General features: G+C 48.0%; 3 long non-coding RNA genes across 4 annotated transcripts; 1 reads left to right on the top strand and 2 right to left on the bottom strand.

Annotated features, from left to right (window-relative positions):
• Positions 1-205: 205 nt before the first annotated feature.
• Positions 206-6,229, bottom strand: LOC135979116 (uncharacterized). 2 transcript variants are annotated; one of them, XR_010596439.1, is made up of 3 exons: positions 4,910-6,229; positions 912-1,061; positions 206-532 (listed from the first exon to the last, which is right to left on the bottom strand). It is a non-coding gene; the product is annotated as an uncharacterized LOC135979116 (long non-coding RNA). The 2 variants fall into 2 exon arrangements; XR_010596438.1 differs by lacking the exon at positions 4,910-6,229 and adding an exon at positions 1,333-4,899 and having other exon boundaries at positions 208-532.
• Positions 6,230-6,628: 399 nt separating this feature from the next.
• LOC135979114 (uncharacterized) lies at positions 6,629-9,992 on the bottom strand. Its single transcript, XR_010596436.1, has 2 exons — positions 9,694-9,992; positions 6,629-6,885 (listed from the first exon to the last, which is right to left on the bottom strand). It is a non-coding gene; the product is annotated as an uncharacterized LOC135979114 (long non-coding RNA).
• On the top strand, positions 9,840-18,822 carry LOC135979117 (uncharacterized). The gene is made up of 2 exons (XR_010596440.1): positions 9,840-10,029; positions 13,819-18,822. It is a non-coding gene; the product is annotated as an uncharacterized LOC135979117 (long non-coding RNA).
• The last annotated feature ends 162 nt before the right edge of the window (positions 18,823-18,984 follow it).

Raw genomic sequence — 18,984 nt, 5'->3', positions numbered from 1 at the left:
TGAAGAACATAATTAGGGCACTGACAAACATTTAGCATCAGATTTTCAAAAGGTAGAATGGTGGGAGCTGGCAGGTATGGAGCACTTTTGAAAGTCTGGCCGCTTCACTAAAGCGCCCAAATGGGAACCGAGCTCTTGAAAATGTGGCAACAAAGGATCAATTCTGCTACAGCACATACGTCCGCTGTCTTAGTAGTAAAGTTTCTCACTGGATTCAGGGGATGACTCATGGAATGAAAGTACTGCTCAGTGAAAGTAAAGGAGAGAGGAAGCCAGCCCTTAATGCACAGAATGGGCCTTTTCTAGTGTGGAGTTTATTTATTGTTCCAAGGCAGCACAATTTATGTAGAATTAAAACAAACAAAGACAACCTACAACCAAATTTGGGCTAGGCCAGGAGCTAAGTAAATTCAAAGGTTAGCAGCACAATTATTTATATGACTTACCAGCAATACTTATCCCATCCAAAAAAGAAGAAGTTCCAAGTAGGCAATCTTTGAGTTCATTTTGTATGACATTTCTTCCAAAGGACCTACGGAATAGGGAAGTAAACATTTCAAAAGCACGTGCAACCTGGAGTTGTTCCCCCACCCCCTGAACCGTGTATCCAATATGGACAAAGTAAATCACTTCATGTTAACTTGCTGTTGAAAGAATCCCTTCTGCAGAGAGGGGTCTAGCAGCACATGTACTCACGCAATATAGAAGTGGCCAAGGTCAGTCAGTCAGTCATTTACTGTTCACCAAAGGTGCTGTCATCAGCTGGATGTAGACTAGGGCTGAGATACAGTGCTTGCCGTGAGGGGTAGGAAAAGAGAGAGCAGACAAGGAAAACTACAAAAGTGGAGTTGTTTCAGACACGCTGCAATTAAAGGAATTTAAGAAAAAGCATTGTAACAGGGTTTACTCACCACCCTGCACTGCCTCATGGCCAGGCATGGCATCACGGTATCCTTGTGGGGTAGCAGCCCTTGTCAACAGTCACTCTGGGGCTGTGGTGGTTTCTTTTAGATAACTCACCCCTCCAGCCAGGGCACAGTCTTTAGTGTGGATGGCTGACCCTGGAAGGAACAGACTAAAGTTCTAAACTCTCTTCATAGAAATCAAAAGCTTCCAGCCTCTCCACAGCTCTTCTTCAGCAAGGTCACATTCAGACTGCAGCCCCCTTACTGGGCTCAGCTACCCTTGTACACCACTTGCTGAGGGCTGGTAGGGGAATCCAGTCCCAATCTCAATCTCAATTCTGGGTTACAGCCCAGGGCCCTGGACTGCACAACCAAGTCAAATCCTCTACCCATAGTGCAGTTTTCCCTGCACCATTTCCTTCCTCACCTCTTTCCTTCCCTTCTCGGTCTCCCAATCTGTCCCCTGGGTGCTCACTCAAGCCCCTGCAGGCACCTTTTGACTCTCTGCATTCTCTTTCCTCCAGCCCTTCCTCAGCTGGGCCCACTCAGTAGTTAAACCTGGGATCACCTAATTTCTCTCAGGTGGGGCCCATTCTGTAATCAGGGCTGGCTTAGTCAGAGGCTCTCTATTATTATCTCAGAGCTCTGGATGAGCTCTGAGAGTTGATCTCTCTCTTTCCATATATATATAAAAAAATTATTGTCAGGCTTTGGCTCTGATCCTCTTACACCAATCACTGTAACTGACTTCTACTCTGGGTTATCTGTTTTCTTTTCATGCTATTGGGCCAGCCAATGGTGCCATGCTGCATTCCATGAGCTGAGGATCTGCCCATTGGTCTCATGTTGGGCCAGATTCTCTCCCCCTTATGTTGACTAGTACAATACCCCACAAGCAAGCCCCATTGAAATCAGTAGTTAGTAGAGTGAGGTATTACTCAGTGTGAGTAGGGGTGACAGAATCTTGCCTATTATGTCTAACTAGTCTTTCTACACGTAGCAATATCAATTAAAGGCTGTTTTCTAAAGATTACACTTTTAAAAGTAGATTTTTCTCCCTGCCTAATGCAGCTGCCATCTTGTCCTTAAGATGCAGCATGTTACAGTCACTCTGTTTTCTCGGTCATGGAAAATTTCTCTTTGTTCAGTCTTTGGGCCCAATTCTGAGAAGTGCTCAGCACCCACTAGTTCAGTGGGAGTTCAGGGTGATCAGGACCTTGCAGGAAGTGGTTAGTGTCTCTTAGGGTTAAGCCCTTTCTTTGATGTTTTTCCTTGACCTGAAATGAAAACAAATCTAGACCGAAGAGTATGTTTTACTCTGTGAGTATGAGCATGAAAAACATCCTTCCTGAGACGTGGAATCACCTTTCCCATAGCTTGGCGGTTCTTCACCTTGTGTAAGATTTTGTGTTTAGGTAACAACTATAGCACCTCGGTCTTGTCTATTTATGTCCTTCTGCTTGTACGTCAGTCTGTGTTGTGATTAGGGTGACCAGCTGTCCCGATTTTATAGGGACAGTCCCGAATTTGGGGTCTTTTTCTTATATAGGTTCCTATTACCCCCCCACTCCCTGTCCCGATTTTTCACATTTGCCGTCTGGTCACCCTAGTTGTGATCCTGTGTGTCATATCAGTGCACTTGCATTTCCTCATACATTATACAAAGAAGTATCAGACAGATGTTCAAGGAGCAGATTTATACCACACAGATTTATACCTGGGGAGAACTGATGCATTCTGACTTGCATATTTAGTCTATGTTTTTGAAAGTCAGAAAATGTCAACATAAAAGCTAGTTTAACATTTGATTATTTTCCAAATGTCAGTTGCATTGATGCTGCAATTATCTGCGCATTTGACCATCACCAGCGTGAACCCACAGTCAAGTAACCGAAAACAATCACCCCACTAAATATGAAATTGGTCTTTTGTGAAAGGAGTTGTGCGGAAGGGTTGCCACGTTGTCAGAAGTTCAGACGAATATAGATGAGCTTTTCTTTTAGCCAAAAAGTTCCCCGAGGTTGGAAAGCCCCTCAAGAGAAATTAGGATTAAAGGGGTTTAGTTGATGGCCCTTACTGGTTATCTAACACAGTTTTGGTCTAACAGGGAGATGAAGCTATCCATAAAAGGAAAAGTACAGGCAAGCTTGACAGAGACCGAGAGAGAGAGGAAAAGGAGGAGAAATGATGTGGGAAATAGGCCATGACATTTGTTACGGTGCCATAATTGTTAGATGAACAGTAGGAGTAAGGGAAATATAGAAGATAATTATTTAGACCTAGTGGGAAGATCTGTTATTTTCTAAAAGGTATTTCTAGACTGGACAGCCCAACAGCGTTTGGCATTTTATAAAACCTCTAGCTTGGTGAAACAGTTTTTATATTGGTGTCAGGACAATAAAGAGAACAGTGTCTAGTAGAATGGAGAAAACATCCTCCCCAAAACAGAAATGGTGGAACAGTAAACTGGGTGCCTTGTATAAATATACAGGGATGAACGCGAAGAAAAAAGACACTAAAAATTGTGAAAAGAAACCACCACAGGAAAAATCCGTCTCTCGCTTAGCAAGAAAATGAGGCGAGAAACACAGAACACATGGGACCAAATGGGGCCACCTCTCATCAAAGCTCAACAATCTGGCTTTGGGTGGACTGTTTTGCCCCTCAGCCTGCTGGGTTGCCAAGGAATAGCTGCAGTGGTGCTCTAGTGGTAGAGACAAATGGGGTTCCTATACACCTCATCCATTGGTTGTCACCTACTACAGCACAGAGCCGTCTAGTGGCTACACCCGCAGCCCTCCATTCTGTTGCAAAGAAAGGCACGACAAGAGTTCAAGGGCATAGAGACTTCCCAGCACACACCCTGCTCTCAGCACAGTACCGCTATTCTGCTTGTATTCTGGTCTGGTATATAAACAGAGGATAGGGCAGCATGTGTGACTTAATATAGTGGTTGACTAGTTTCTAAAATGTTTGGCAAAAAAATGTTTGGGAGGTTTCCTACTCTAGGAGGTGCCGGCTTTCATTCTTTTCCACAGCAAAACTGAGCAAAACGGAAGGATGGGTAATCTGATTTCATGAGGTCTTGCCCAAGAAAAGCAAGTATGTCTTAGACCACTTCACCTTTTTACATTGTAGAGACAGTCTCCCTTTGTACAGCTTATAGCCGGTCTACAGTATCTTCTATCCTGAGATGCAGGACTGAAGGAGATAGGCCTGGGAAATACTTGAGTAACCGCAACACATTTTCAGTGTGTATATTTTCCTCTCATAATGCGCTTGAACTGTTTTAAGCATTTTGCTCAATTTTACATAAGGTGGTTACATCTTTACAAAAGGAAATATGATCGTATGTATAATGTACACGTACAATGTAGCATGTGCAATATAAAGTGATGCTCCCTGGCCAATGCAATGTTATAACAAATATATACACGTGGGACTCAGTTATGGCTCTAAGAGTGGGACGGGGGAGCTGCACTGCCTGAGTGGTGGAGGTACAGAACATCACACCATGAAAATGTTACATTTCTTCTGGGAGGATTAGACCCTCAATAGCTGAACACATCTTTATGAAACTTGCGGCCACCGTCGATACCGCCTCTGGCCTTGCAGCCAAGCAAGTCGGTTTGTACAGCTTTCCTCTGGGTGTCTTCTTAGGGAAACGACCCAGACTATCTACACCTACATGCTGAAATGGAACCTCAATTATGGGGAGTGGCTGGAGAGGGGCCTTGACCTGGTCCTATTGCACCTGGGAGCCATACAAACTCTTCCTCAAAGTCTAACGTCTTCATTACGCCTATAGTGCAGAGGAGAACCTCCTGACAATCATTCCATCACACTGTTTTTAAGCTGTGCTATGTGGAAGAATCTTTTCATCTACTTAAGAGCCATTTGAGGTTATCCATCATCTATGACTTTAGGTCTTCCTGTGGGAAAGCCAGCCACAGGTAGATAAAAGGGGAGGAAAACACCACCAATACATCCCCACTTAAGCTCACCTTTATCATCCCACTAGCAGGCTTTCATCATAGAAATAGATGACCCGATGACTTCTGCACGGAACACAAAATCTTTCCACACAAAGCGCCTGAGTGTCCGCATCACTTCTAGGGCTTTGTGAGACCTGCCTTCTGGTCCCGATCAGCGTGGTTCCATTACAGCCACCCTGCCAGGGCTGCCCCAGGCTGGAACAATGGGTGCTGGGGGTGTGAAGCTTTAAGTAATAAGAGCCACCAAAACATGGTCTCATCGTATACTGGGTTTGCAGTTTTGTTCATTTGCTTTCAGTACCCCGCAACATCTTCCCCTGGGATTTCACCCTGGTGTGGAATACAGATGCCCAACACCGCTGGAAAATCATGGGAGAATGGGGAGCATAGCCCAGGACAGTCTGGGGGCTCTGCTAAGTCTGCTTTCTCTGCTTTGCAGTGTGTCTTTCAAAAATTTGAAGCAAAAATCTCAAATTTCTTATAAAAGTGCAGGAAAACTTGGGAGACTCTAACCAAATTAATGTGCACAAAAATGTTTTCATGGTTTCTTCGTGTGATTTTTCTTTTCTTGTTGAATTAAAACACATTTCTCTGCAATGATGGAAACTCCAGCACAACAGTCTGCGCTAGGGCTTGAGATCCAGAAAATGAAACGTGACCACAGGAAGGGAAGAGAATTAAACAAACCAGAAGAATCCCCTGCCCAAGCAAAGGGGAAGGCAAATGTTAAAAGAGAAGGAACCAGCAAAAGTGGTGAACACTGAATTTCAATTTTTAAAAAAATATTTGAATTCTTTCATCCCAGGGACACACTTGGTAAAAAAATACCTAATGTGACTTCTCTGCATAACCTCCTTCTGACCACATTGGAAATCATAGTCATCCATGTGGGTACCTCTCTAGCATGTTTTATTATCCTAATTGCTCATCCTGTTTTATGATTTATTCTCAATTTTTCACTACTGTCAGCTACTTGGAGTGATCAACAGGACATGATATTCACACCTTTCAACTACATCTATTTGTCAGCTCCGGTAGGAATATTAAGATCGGGAAATAACAATTAGTTAAGGTTTCATTTTCTCAGAGCACACTCTCTCCTATAGTTTCACAGAAGGAAGAGACCGACGGTTTGTGCTGTCTACATTTTAAATGTGCCGTCTAAATTGGAGGAAATGGTTAAAGTTGAGATTTGCCAATATTTTTGAGGGGCCTAAACCTTTCCTCCAGAGACCCCCCTGTCCCTAATCACCCCTAGGACTCCCACGGCCTATCCAACGCCCCCATTCCCCATCCCCCGACTGCCCCGCCCCCCAGAGCCTCTGAACCATCCAAACCCCCCACTCCCTGTCCCCTGACCCTCTGCCCCTTATCCAACCCCTCGGCCCCGGCCCAGCACCTTTAACACACCGCTCAGAGCAGCGTGTCGAAGCCAGACACGCTGATGCGCTGATCCGCCGGAGCGCGCAGCCCCGCCCCCCAGAGCGCTGCTTTACCGTGTTATATCCGAATTCCTGTTATAACGGGTCGCCTTATATCGGGGTAGAGGTGTACTTCCCCTCCACCCCTAAAGTACTCTGACTTCTACATATGTAGTGTGTTTCTATTATGATCAGGGTTGCTATTCATTCATCTGTCCTCATGAGAACTATTTCTAGTATTTCAAGGTTTGAGAAGCTTCCTAGAGACTTTAAAAAAAAATATGAACATACTAAATGACTTGCGAGCTTATGTGGGGAAGAGATATTTTCATTTAATTTATTGAGATCAATGAAAATTATATTTTTTCCCTTTGTATTTCAACCATTCCCTATTTCATTTCAGCTCCGGCTGCTGCAATTACTGAGGTTAAAACAGAAGGATGCAGTGGAATCCCTCCTCTCTGCTGATTCTTCCCACGGTGACTTCTAACACTCCAGAACGCTTGACGTGTTATGCGATACATTCACTCTGTCCTCATCATATAGCGGAGCTTGAGAAGTTTCCTAGAGACATTTATAAAATATGTGAACTGAGCATAAGACTTGTAAGATGATGAGGTGTAGAAAGATATTTTCATTTCATGTATTGCCGTTAATAAAGGGAAACATTTATTTTTCCCTTTGTGTTTCAACCAACTCTCATTTCATTCCAGCTGAGGATGCAGTGACTACAGAGCTTAAAACAGTTGGAGGAAATTGTATCGTGCAGTGGATTCCCTCCTCTCTACTGATTTTTCCCACGGTGATTTCTAAGGCTCCAAAATGCTTGACCTTGTATTATGCAATACACTCACTCCACAATGGCAGGTTTCAGAGTAGCAGCCGTGTTAGTCTGTATCCGCAAAAAGAACAGGAGTACTTGTGGCACCTTAGAGACTAACAAATTTATTAGAGCATTCTTAGTCTCTAAGGTGCCACAAGTACTCCTGTTCTTTTCACTCCATAATGAAATTCCAACTGTCCATATTACAATTTATGTGATAATACTCTGTTGATTTACTCAAAGTTTAAATTGCAAAATGAAGGATATCGATGCAAAAAAGTTACAAGAAAATTAAGAAAGGGTTAAACCTTAAACATTGTTGACATAATGTGTTTGCTATATATTTCTGTGGTTCAACTCTTCTCTGATCAAAATCTCATGTCTGAACTGTAACAGGCAGCTTAAGCACAGTATAACAGCATAACAAATATGAACTGGAAAAACTTTGCAAGAAAAAAGATGTGCATAATTTTCCTCTAATGTCAGAACGAAGGGAGAGATTTCAGGTGGCCCCAAGGGGTTTTCAAGCCTCGAGTGTCTCTGAAGGGGAACGGCAAGGTGGCAATCTGGGAAATCTTCCTGCTGCTTTTGCAAAAATCTCTCTGAAACGACCTGAGGTGAGAGTTCCATTCAGATATTCCAACACAGACTCATCAGCAAGTTGGGCATGCGGAGACATGTTTGGTTGCAGTGATGGAAAATGGGACTCTCTGACCAGGAGGTAAGGACCATAGGCGTGCGCAGCACATTGCATTAGGGTGTGCACCCAGGGAATTTTTTTTTTTTTTGAAAGGCGAACATCATAAACGGCTGGGTGTGGGAGGGGGTGCTGTGTGCGGGAAGGGGCTCAGGGCAAGGGATTGGGGGGCAGAGGAGGGGGTGTGGGATGTATGAGGGGGCTCAGGGAAGGGGGTTGAGGTGCAAGAGGGGGCGGAGTGCGGCAGGGGGCTCAGGGCAGGGGTTCAGGAGGGGTGCAGTGTGCAGGAAGGGGCTCAGGGCAAGGGATTGGGACAGAGGAGGGTGTGGGATGTATGAGGGGGCTCAGGGAAGGGGCTTGGGGTACAGGAGGGGTGCGGAGTGCAGGAGGGGGCTCAGGGCAAGGGATTGGGGGCCAGGGTGTGGCAGGGGGCTTAGGACAGGGAGTTGGGATGCAGGAGAGGTGCGGCAGGGGGCTCAGGACAGGGAGTTGGGGTGCAGGAGGGGTACAGGGTGCAGGCAGGGGGCTCACGGCAGGGGGTTGGGGGCAGGAGGGGGCTCAGGGCAGGGGGTTGCGGGGCAAGGTGCAGGCAGGGGGCTCAGGGCAGGGAGTTGTGGGGCAGGGGTTGGGGGGCAAGGTGCAGGAAGGGGGCTCTGGACAGGGGGTTGGGAGCTCAGGGCAGGGGGTTGGGGTGAGAGGTGCAGTCAGGGGACTCAGGGCAGGGAGTTGGGATGCAGGAGGGGTACAGGGTGCAGGCAGGGGGTTCAGGGCAGCGGGTTGGGGGCAGGAGGGGGCTCAGGGCAGGGGGTTGCGGGGCAAGGTGCAGGCCGGGGGCTCAGGGCAGGGAGTTGTGGGGCAGGGGTTGGGGGGCAAGGTGCAGGAAGGGGGCTCAGGACAGGGGGTTGGGGAGAGAGATGCAGGCAGGGGGCTCAGGGCAGGGAGTTGGGATGCAGGAGGGGTACAGGGTGCAGGCAGGGGGTTCAGGGCAGGGGGTTGGGGTGAGAGGTGCAGGCAGGGGGTTCAGGGCTGGGGGTTGGGGTGAGAGGTGCAGGCAGGGGGCTCAGGACAAGGGGTTGGGAGCTCAGGGCAGGGGGGTTGGGTGAGAGGTGCAGGCAGGGGGCTCAGGACAAGGAGTTGGGATGCAGGAGGGGTACAGGGTGCAGGCAGGGGGTTCAGGGCAGGGAGTTGGGGTGAGAGGTGCAGGCAGGGGGCTCAGGAGAGGGAGTTGGGGTGCAGGAGGGTAGGCTGTTTGCAGGCAGGCCCGGGGCTGGGGATCTGGGCTCCCCCGCCCTGGCAGGCAGGCTCGAGGGCCGGGCAGAGGGGGCCGGGCTGGGCGCTTGGGGCCAGGCCGGGCAGAGGCAGCCAGGGTGGATCGCAGGGCGCCGGGCTGCTCCCAGGGCTTGACTCAAGCCCGAGGGTGCAGGGCCGGAGTCCCCGAACAGCGCCGGGGAGCGGAGCTCGCAGCCGGGCTGCGGGAGGGGGCCTGTGGGCCGGGCTCGCCCCCTGCCCCGGGCCTGCTGGCTCCCAGGCCCCACTTAAGGTGGGCTGGGCTCAGGGGCGGCCTGACCCCCCGGGTGGTGCCCGGGCCCCTGGCCAGCGCGGGGAGCCGCAGGCGGGTTTGGGACCCTGGGCGCTGGAGGGGGGCAGCTGCCTTGGGGCGGGGAGCTGGGGCAGCACCCCCGCGGGCCACCTTAAGCGGCTGTGTTGGTGCTGCCGGGTGGGAGGCTGCCAGGGAGCACATGGGGCTGTTAAAGCAGCCAGCCCAGCCCTGGGGAGGGGGAGCCCGGCTCAACGGGGTGCAGGCCGGGGGCTCAGGGCAGGGAGAGGGGGTGCAGGAGAGGTTCGGGCTTACCCGCAGCGGCGCGCTCCCTGCCTGCCAGGGCCCCATGCCGGGCCGCTCCCGGGGGAGGGGAGGGGAGGGGCGGGGCAGCACAGGGCTCTGCACGCTGCCCTTGCCACGCCTCCAGGTACCTCCCCTGAAGCTCCCATTGGCCGCAGTTCCCCGTTCCCGGCCAATGGGAGCTTCGGGAGGCGGTGCCTAGAGCAACCCCTTACCCCCAGAGACATGCTGCCCTGATGGCTGCTTCGGAAACCAGCGCGGGGCCTGCGGCACCACGGGGGGCAGATCCGGATCCGGCCCATGGGCATTAGGGTGTGTGCCCGGGCCCACCCCGTGCGCACGCCCATGGTAAGGACCTATAGTTTCCCAGGCTGAAAGTGAAGAGAGACCAATTTCTTTCATAAGAGACAAGCACTTCAGCCTCAGTGCTAGCAGGAGAATCCATGTGGAATTATGGGGTTTTCAAATCTAGGACAAACTCACAAAGAAGTTTAGAAATTTAAATACCAACATTTTTAGAAGTACTCATCAAAATCAAGTAATATTTTATACAGGATTTAAAATGAGATGCGGTGGAATTTTAAAAGCTGTTACTATTTATTCTATCTGTGCACTGTGACAATCGTTTCAGATCATTTTACGCCATTTGTAACAGGATCTTTAGGTCAGTCATTTATTTATTGTTCCTATTTATGTAATTACTGTAGGCATTTGTTTCTGATCAATAAATAATTATTTTATATAAAATGGCAACCTATAGCAATAATGAGTTGAATTAAATACCTATTGAACCAAAAAGAAAAAAGGAGAAGAGAAAAGCCCTGTAATTGTTCAGCCTTAAAACCCCAATTCCAGAGAGTACTTATGCACGTGACTAACTTAAAGTATGTGAGCCATCCCACTGCTGTTAGTGCTCCAATCAGGAACATGCTTAAATACATTGATGAATCAGTGTCCCAGTTCACAATAATTCCATATTAAAAATCATAGTTACTGAATGATAATTAGCCTTTCCATTCAAACAGACCCCACGCCACACCTGAACTCTGCCACCTTTTCCTATTCTACTTTTTACCAGGTTATTTTTCCCCAGAAAACCTTGGCCATTTGGATGTTTGGTGTAGTAGACGGTTGTATTGGAAGAGGCTAGATTGGTGCCCTTTCCCCCACTAAGCAAGAGTGCATGCATCCCTTAATACATATCAATTGTTAGTTTGTAATTAGCCTGTCCATACCCCATCCATCAGGTTTATGTGCATTCACATACCCTCTCCCCCCACCCAAATCAAATCAGGTTTGTATGTATCCAACACCTACGCACAATACACTTACTAGCACTGCCCCCACTATTAAGTTTGTGCTCGCATGCACTCTTATCAGCTTTGTGCCCCCACCGCCTGATCCCATTACCTTTGTGTGCACCCAGATCCAATTCATTCTTGGGCATACACCACAAACAAAATTACATGTGAATAATGAGAGCAGGAAGAGGCCATTTTGTATTAGGATTATCAAAGTTTCTCTTTGTCACCTCTAAAATGCAGCTCCCCATTTGGTGGAATACATCAATCAGTTACTACTGGAATGGGGATAGGAGAGGCGGAGCAGGGGTGGAGTCGGGCCAGGGCTGGGGGTAGAGGGGGCTTGAGCACCCACCAGCGCCACTAGAGTCTGCGCCTATGGGGGCTACCCCTTTTGCCCTCCCCCTACCGGCCTAAAATCAAGCTTGTGTGCTCATGGACTGCATGTTCCACCAACAGCCAGTTTTATGAGCACAGTGCGTCAAAATTGCAGTTGTAATGTGAATAATGACTAAAAGTTACCCTAAACCCAATAATTTAAAACGATTTGAAAAACAAAACAAAACTAGCCCTTAGACCAGACCTAGTGAGGATCTACCTCTCTACCAAATCTGGGTACGTAGACAGTATTCTGAAGAGTTGCTAGCACTGCCTAGGACAAATTTAAGCCAGACACTAAAACTGGAGATTTCTTATTTAAAAGTTTTTAAAAGAAGTCAAACAGCCACTACGTTAAATGTTCCAATAGTATAAAAACAAATTGGGTGTGAGTTCTCACAATGATTGTCAATCTCCCTTTAGAGAAAAAACAGGAACATATTCCCCACTGGCAATCCCTTTCATAATGCAACCGAAAATACGGAGTTGCTAATAGGAGCCTCTGTACATTCAAAGTCAACAGATGGCGCCACTGCAGAAGCCTTTGCTTGTCTTTCCTCTGGGGTTCTAAAACAGTTCTGATGTGGGCCTAATCTTACAAAAATTGTTCTATGGACCATTTCCTCACCTCTTCGAGATCAGGTAACACCTTCGTGGCAGGTACAGCAAATGCTTCCAAAGAAAAGTAGTACTAGGAACATATTGACAGTAATTTCAGTACTAGGAACGTGAGATCTGCCTGCTCACTGAAGACCACCATCAGGTCCTCCATGTGCCACCACCGATACATAAACCTCAACTTGGGACCTGCTGGTTTAGAGGCACGTACAAGGAGTTAACTCTTACAACAAATGCCTATCCTTTCTTATGGTGCAGGTTTTTTTCAGTAGCTGTGCCTATCGGTAGTAGGAGTTCTTTCCTGCTCAAGTCTCTCTGCCTTCTTTCATTCCTTGGTGGAGTGGAAACCTACAGGTTATATTGACAAAACACAATTACATTAAAATGAGAGCAAAAAACAACAACCAAAAACAATAGACTGTATAAACAAGTCAAGGATTATAAACAGATTGGTTCACAACCTCCAAGATGTATCCCCCTCTCTGGTGGTACATGGCAGTAACAGAGCATGTGGGAGCCATACACGTTCTTCTTCAAAGGCTAACTAAATCATTACCCCTATGGTGCAGAGGGGAACCTCCCGCCAATCATTCCATCACACTGTTTTTAAGCTGGGCTACATATAACAAATGAATTCATTTCCTTAAGAAGCCATTGGGCGATTTCTATCATCTAGGATTTTAGGCCTTCCTGTGGGAAAGCCAACCTTAGGGGAATAAAAAGGGAGGAATACGCTACTACTAGATCCCCACTTAAGCTCGCCTTTATCCTACCATTGGTAGGCAGGAGGAAATAGTGACAGGTTTGTCTCCAGCTTTCATCCTAGAAAGAGATGAGGCTCTGGTTTCTGTACAGAACACAAGGTGTTTCCACACAACGTAATTTTTGTGCCACTGATATTGCAAGCTACGCCCACTAGAGCTGTACTAGCACTGTCCCAGCCCAATGTGTGCATGCTCGCTAAAGGCCCCCCACGTGGATCATAACTGTACGAAGAACAACCCAAGAGAAGTATGTGCAAAAGCATCTTACTCCAGGCACCTCATCTCACTTCCATGTGGCACAAGTAAGAGTCCCGTGCAGATGGCTCTATCCCTGCACGAATCCTCTGCAGCAGGCTCTGAGCAATTTGTAACTAACTTTCCTCAAGCAAGAGACTAGCCGTTTGCATATATGCTGCAGGGGAGCTGGAACTAGGGGCACTGGGGTGCCCAGCATGAAGTGATATTAGCAAGCGAATGCACGGTTTCCATCATACATGGGGTTTACAGTGTTGTTCAATGGCTTTCAGCATCCCCACTATAAAAATTGTTCCAGACCCCTGAATTGCTGTTACCATAGGTGCCAACCCCTTGGGGGCTCCAGGGCTGGAGCGCCAACTGAAAAAAATTAGTGGGTGCTTAGCACCCACCGGCAGCCAGCTCCCTCCCTCCCTCCCAGTGCCTCCCACCCGCCACAATCAGCTGTTCCACGGCGTGCAGGAGGCGCTGGGAGGCAGAAAGAGGAGCAGGGATGAGGCACACTTGGAGGAGGGGACAGAAGGGGGTCAGACAAGGTGAGGAGGGGGTGGGGTGGGGTGGGAAAAGGCAGGGCGGGGGTTGGGGAAGGGGTGAGGGCAGGACCTGGGGAGCAGCGGGGGCGGCAAGAGGCGGGGCGGGGGTGGGAGCTTAGGGGATGGGGGCGGGTGGGGCCGTGGGCAGAGTGGGGGGGGTTGAGTAGCTGTTACTGTACAGGTTTCCTGAAAAAGGTGATTTGGCTCCCCTCCCATTACCCTGTGTTTATTTTGTCACCTTAGCCTGTCCTAGTATTCACACTACTTATTTCCCTCTCTCCTCAACAGCTTCCCCTGAACTTCACCCTGGTGGGGAATACACATCTCCAACACCCACAGAAAGTAACCGGAGAATGGGAAACATTGCAGCCATGGCTATCTGGGGGGTCTGGTAAGTCGGCCAGAGTGGTGGAGGTACAGAACGTCACAGCATGAAAATGTTATGTTTCTTCGGGCAGAATTAGACCCTCACTAGCTGAGCACCATCTTTCGGAAACCGGCCATCGGCGGGCGCCCCCCTCTGGCCTGGCGGAAAGCCGCCCAAAGCGATATGGCTGCAGCTTTTTAAGGCCCAGCCGCCCTGGCCAGGCATTCCTTTTCTATGGCTGGAGAGTTCTGCTTCTGGGGCAGCAGCTTTCTGCTCACATACCCGATGGGATGTCTCTCCCCCTTTCCGTCAATCTGCATTGGCACCACCCCCAGCCCTCTTCTGAAGCGTCAGTGAACACCAGAAAGAGCTTGTCAAAGTCCTGCTTTACCAGCACCGAGCCCTTGACCAGAGCCTCTTTCAGAGCACAGAGACCCCTCTGCCACTGCTTGGTCCAGACCACCTTATCTGGATTACCCTTCTTACATACATATCTCATCGCGGCGCTCCAGCCTCTGCTTTGCCCCTCCTGCCAACTCACAACCGGCCACCCGCTCCTCTTTCTCAGGCAGTGCCTGTCGCTGCTTCCCATCCGCCCTCCTCACGGTGCCTGCACCGCTTTTAGCCTCAGCCGCAGTCCCTCTCATGCCGCCATGTGGAAGCCTGGACCGAGCCCCCCGCCTCTGAGGTGCTTGCTTCATCTGGTCCCAACCATTCTGATGTTCCCGGGGTAGCGGGGTTCTACTGGCTGTGGGCAGCTCCTAGTGCCGCTTCTCCCCATTGAGCCCCCCTTTCCCTGAGGGCCTGGAGTAGTGTCAGAATTTCAAAGACCAGGGCCCCCGCCTGGGCATGTGGCCCTCTGCTCCTAAGCCCCGCCCCCGGATCATGCCACCTCAGAGGTTCTCTCGGGCCCACCTCACAGTCGGCGCTTGCCGTCCTCTAACCTGAAGTCTCGCCTCAGTCTTGAGCTGACTCAGCCTCTCTCTCACACCGAACGCCCTCCCTCTTGAACCAATTACCGCCCAGTCTGAGCCCCGCCCCCTGGTGGAGCCCCCTGTGGGCTCCGTCCAGCCCTTGTGTCTGCGACTAAGTTTTGGAGTCCTGGTGCCATGGCGGCAGGGCAGCGATGCACAGAGCTGCCTCCAGAGGTGCGAGGGGCGGATCTCACCTGTCAGGCTTCCCATGGCAGCCCCCGCACTGAGCCTGCCCTGGCCTCTTCCTACGGGGCAGGGGGAACCAAACCATCCCCTGCTGTCCCTCAGCAGTGCACAGAGCCTGCCTGCCCCTGCTTCCCCACTGTGCCAAGCTTGGCCCCATCCCTGCTGCTCAGGCTTTAGCACCAAGCCCACCATGGCTTCCCTCGTCCCCAGCAGCGCGGAGCCATCCCAGACTCTTTGGCAGAGCCCACCACCAGCCCAGGGAGGAGTTGGGCCACTCCCAGCCTTAGGCAGTGACTTCCCATTTGCACAGCCCGACTCCATTGACAGGAAAGAGAAACCAGGAGATAGCGACCCACATCCTCAAAGATGTTTGGGCCCTTCACTCCCATAATGGCTATGTACCTTGGAGGAGCTGGGCCAATATAGCCAAAAGATACAGCAAAAGCTTCTAGTGTAAAGAGACATCCCCTGCACAGGCATCAGAAAGGAAATGACCCGCACACTGAAATGTGCTGAGGTGCTATCTACACATCAGTATATTGAGTCCTGGAGGTTCTTCTTTTTATCCATAGAGGTTTAAATTAATCTTCTAGGCAAAGCACTTTCAACCTTGATTTAATTATAGGGATGTGTTTTATAGTACACAAAAATAAAGAGCTTGTAATTTTACAATTCTATCTACAAGAGACCAAAGGTCATAACCCAGTACCTTAAACTTTAAAGCATTCTAGAGTTACATGGAAATTCTGTTCTTTATTCCCCCTGAAGAAACAGAATATATAGGGTTTGTATGTGTGTTTGAATCTTTAGCGATAATAATCCCAGTAGACAGGCACCTCTGACCAAGAAAAGGGCCGCTCAGGAATGCAGCAGGGAAAGATCCTTTTACCCCTGGGGCAACTGTTCCAAACCCCCCAGAGTGAACACACACACACACACACACACCCCGGAAGAATATAGGAAAGGGAAATATTTCTTTCCACGGAGATGAAAGGAGAAAGATAACAGGGGGAAAGATGGGGGAAGCGGTAAAACAGGGTTGCGTTCATTACAAGGCCCCACTAGTACCACGGTCGGAAAGAGCTGGGGGGAGAACGGTAATTCTATTTTATAGAGGATTTTGCTATTTCAAAATCAGATTTCATTCTGATTTGGAATCATATTCAAAAATTTTGAAATTCTGTGTGAAATGGAATTGCTGATCTCCACTGAGCTCTAAAGCAGCCTTGTAGGCTGCCCCAAAGCTGGAGATCCTTGGAGCCTTACAAGACCTAGCTCCACGGTAGCACACCTGGTGGGCTGTCCTGGAGCCATGGACCCTAAGAGCCCTACCTGGCGAGGAGTCACGAGCCTGGCAGCTGGGGCTCCCGCAACTTTCAGGCTCCCAGCTTCCCATCAGCCCACCAGGCAGGCAGCTGAGGAGCTGGGAGCCTGGAAACCCAGGTTCCCCAGCAGCGTGCCACATGGTCTATCAAGGAGCCCGGCAGCTGAGCTGTCAGGAAGCCAAGCAAGTTTCTGATGAAATTCTGCCTGGCCAGCAAAGTTCCATTGGAAACATGCTTGGTTTCTGGTGGATTCTGTCAGAATTGACACAGTCCTGCAGTGTGTTTCAATTTCAACAAAAGAGCAAACTCTGGCAATTGTTTTTTTCTAACAAGCTCCGCTAATTAGCAATGGAGAGCAACACGACACAATAGTTTTAAACAATAAGACCATCATAGAAAAATCAAACAGCAGGGAAGATAATTTTTAAATAGGCAGAAGGTATGGTAATTATTCAGTGGAAATGCAACCTGCACCAACGCAGTCTTTGAGAGGTTTAGCCAACTTTACACCAGGTTAACTAGCAGCAATCTATTCTATTGAATAGTCAGTCCTGACAGATCTTTTGTTTAGCTGTGGAAGCCCTTTCTTTTTCCAGGTACGCATGATGACTCTGGCTGAGGTATGCTAGAATGGTACTTTGCTGAATTAAAGCCCTCATCATCATACCATCGGGTTTCAGGTCTCTCATAGCGTGCCATTCATCCTCTAAGAAGGAAGAAGCCACTGCACCTGCGACTCATCAGCTGCCTCTGAATTGGGTTTAAGTGAAGGGGGAAAGGGGCAAGTCAGAGTACCTGTAAACAGAGAAAAGACGACTATTGAATCTATTGAAGTCATGGAGTTCCCCTAGTGTAACTGCAGCTGCTGCACACTTCTTCACGGGCTTTTTCTACAGCAGGCGAACAATCACCTAATATTGAGTATTTGCTTTCCAAGTTGCCCACTTTTGAATAATAAATCATAGGGCAAGGGTAATAAATAAAAAGCACATCCCCATGCATATTTCAATGGAACAAAAAGCACCTGGTATAGGAGAAATGAATTAACACATGCAAAGAGAGAGAGGCTGTTTCAATTCATTATGCACAAGAGAGTTTTCTTCACAGCATTAGCAAAATTAATGCCTCCATAGTGAATTATATCTTCATGCACCCTACCAAAGTTAATCTCTAGTTCTCTCCCACCCCTATAGAATCTCATTTTTAGTAAAAATTCTGTTTAGTGCTTGTAGATCTCAAAACACTTTACAAATGAGGTCAGTACAATCATCTCCCCTCCCCCACTTTTTTTTTTTTAAATGGAGGGGGACACTGGGACAGGGAGGCAAAGTGACCACCAAGTGACCCAGCAGCAGAGGCAGGAATAGAAACCAGGTCGCCTGAATCCCTGGCCAGTGCTCTAAACCACTAGACCACACTATCTCACATGTATTAGCATATTGAAAATTTAGTGCACCGTAACAGTCAATTTCTGAGAAACTTGAGATTGAATTGAATATAAAAATATTACATTAATCTACTTTTTAAAAAATGTCTGAATGGGAAAGGTGCAGAAACCAGGGGACCTTGCTAGTTTTAGTCCAATCTTATCATAGCCACAATCATATATTGTGCTCAGGAAGTGAGCTTTAGGGCCTGCAGATCTCAAGCAATCTATAAGCCTGGGAACAGTGAAGGAACCAAACAAAGGCCTATTCTTGTGCACCTTAGAAGCTTTAGGAGGGCAACCTTATGCACCTAAGTGGCAGTGCGATCTCCATCCTCAAGATCACACTGCAGTCTGCCCAAAACGTGTGATCCAAGAGAAAAATCAAACTTGCACCACTACAGGGTAGTTACTTCCAACGGCCGCATTTAAAGGGTAAAAAGATGTTAATTAAATTAAACGTAACAATACCAAAATTCTTCACAAGTTTATCAGATTCCTTTTTGTTTAGCCAAAGAAAGAACTGAGACTATACTTGAATGTATACATTTTATTAATTGAATTACATAAATAGTAACAAATACATTCATAAATAAGGAGTTACAGAAAGCAAAGCAATGTGATATGACAATCAAAGTTCAATCCATGCATTTAACATGGGGTCGTTATCACACTTTTATCAAATAGGTATAATCAGAGCTAGATAATTCATTTCACACATCAGAAAGCGGCGATTTTAGCAAAATCATCTTAATACAGAACAGAATTAACTACCCAGTGTAAGTCCTTTAATACAGGTCATTGTTCAACACGGAATTGGCAGAAGTAGAAGTTTCCCACAATTATTACACTTTGAAAAGCTCAATAAGGTTTAAGGGATCCCCTAAAGCTGCAGAAATGCTACCCTCTTGAAAGTCTCTGGAGATATCTTTATTCTGCCTGGTCATCTTCATCCAAGATTTTGGAATTAGGAATGACAGTAAGAACTGAGGTAGCCAGGTGGGTCCTGCATCCTTGTTGAGCTAAAAATTCAAACCTCAGTGCTTTCAAACACCTACCCGAAATTAACTTTCACACCAATTAAATTGCACCAAACAGGCAACCTCAGCTTTGCCCTCTAAATACATCTACTAATGTACGGATACAAAAACATCTAGAATTGCCAACAATTCACAC

This window comes from Chrysemys picta, unplaced genomic scaffold (genome assembly GCF_011386835.1).
Source record: "Chrysemys picta bellii isolate R12L10 unplaced genomic scaffold, ASM1138683v2 scaf666, whole genome shotgun sequence".
Lineage (NCBI taxonomy): Eukaryota > Metazoa > Chordata > Testudines > Emydidae > Chrysemys > Chrysemys picta.
Note: the sequence above shows the minus strand (reverse complement) of the source record. Positions and strands in the feature narration are given on the sequence as shown.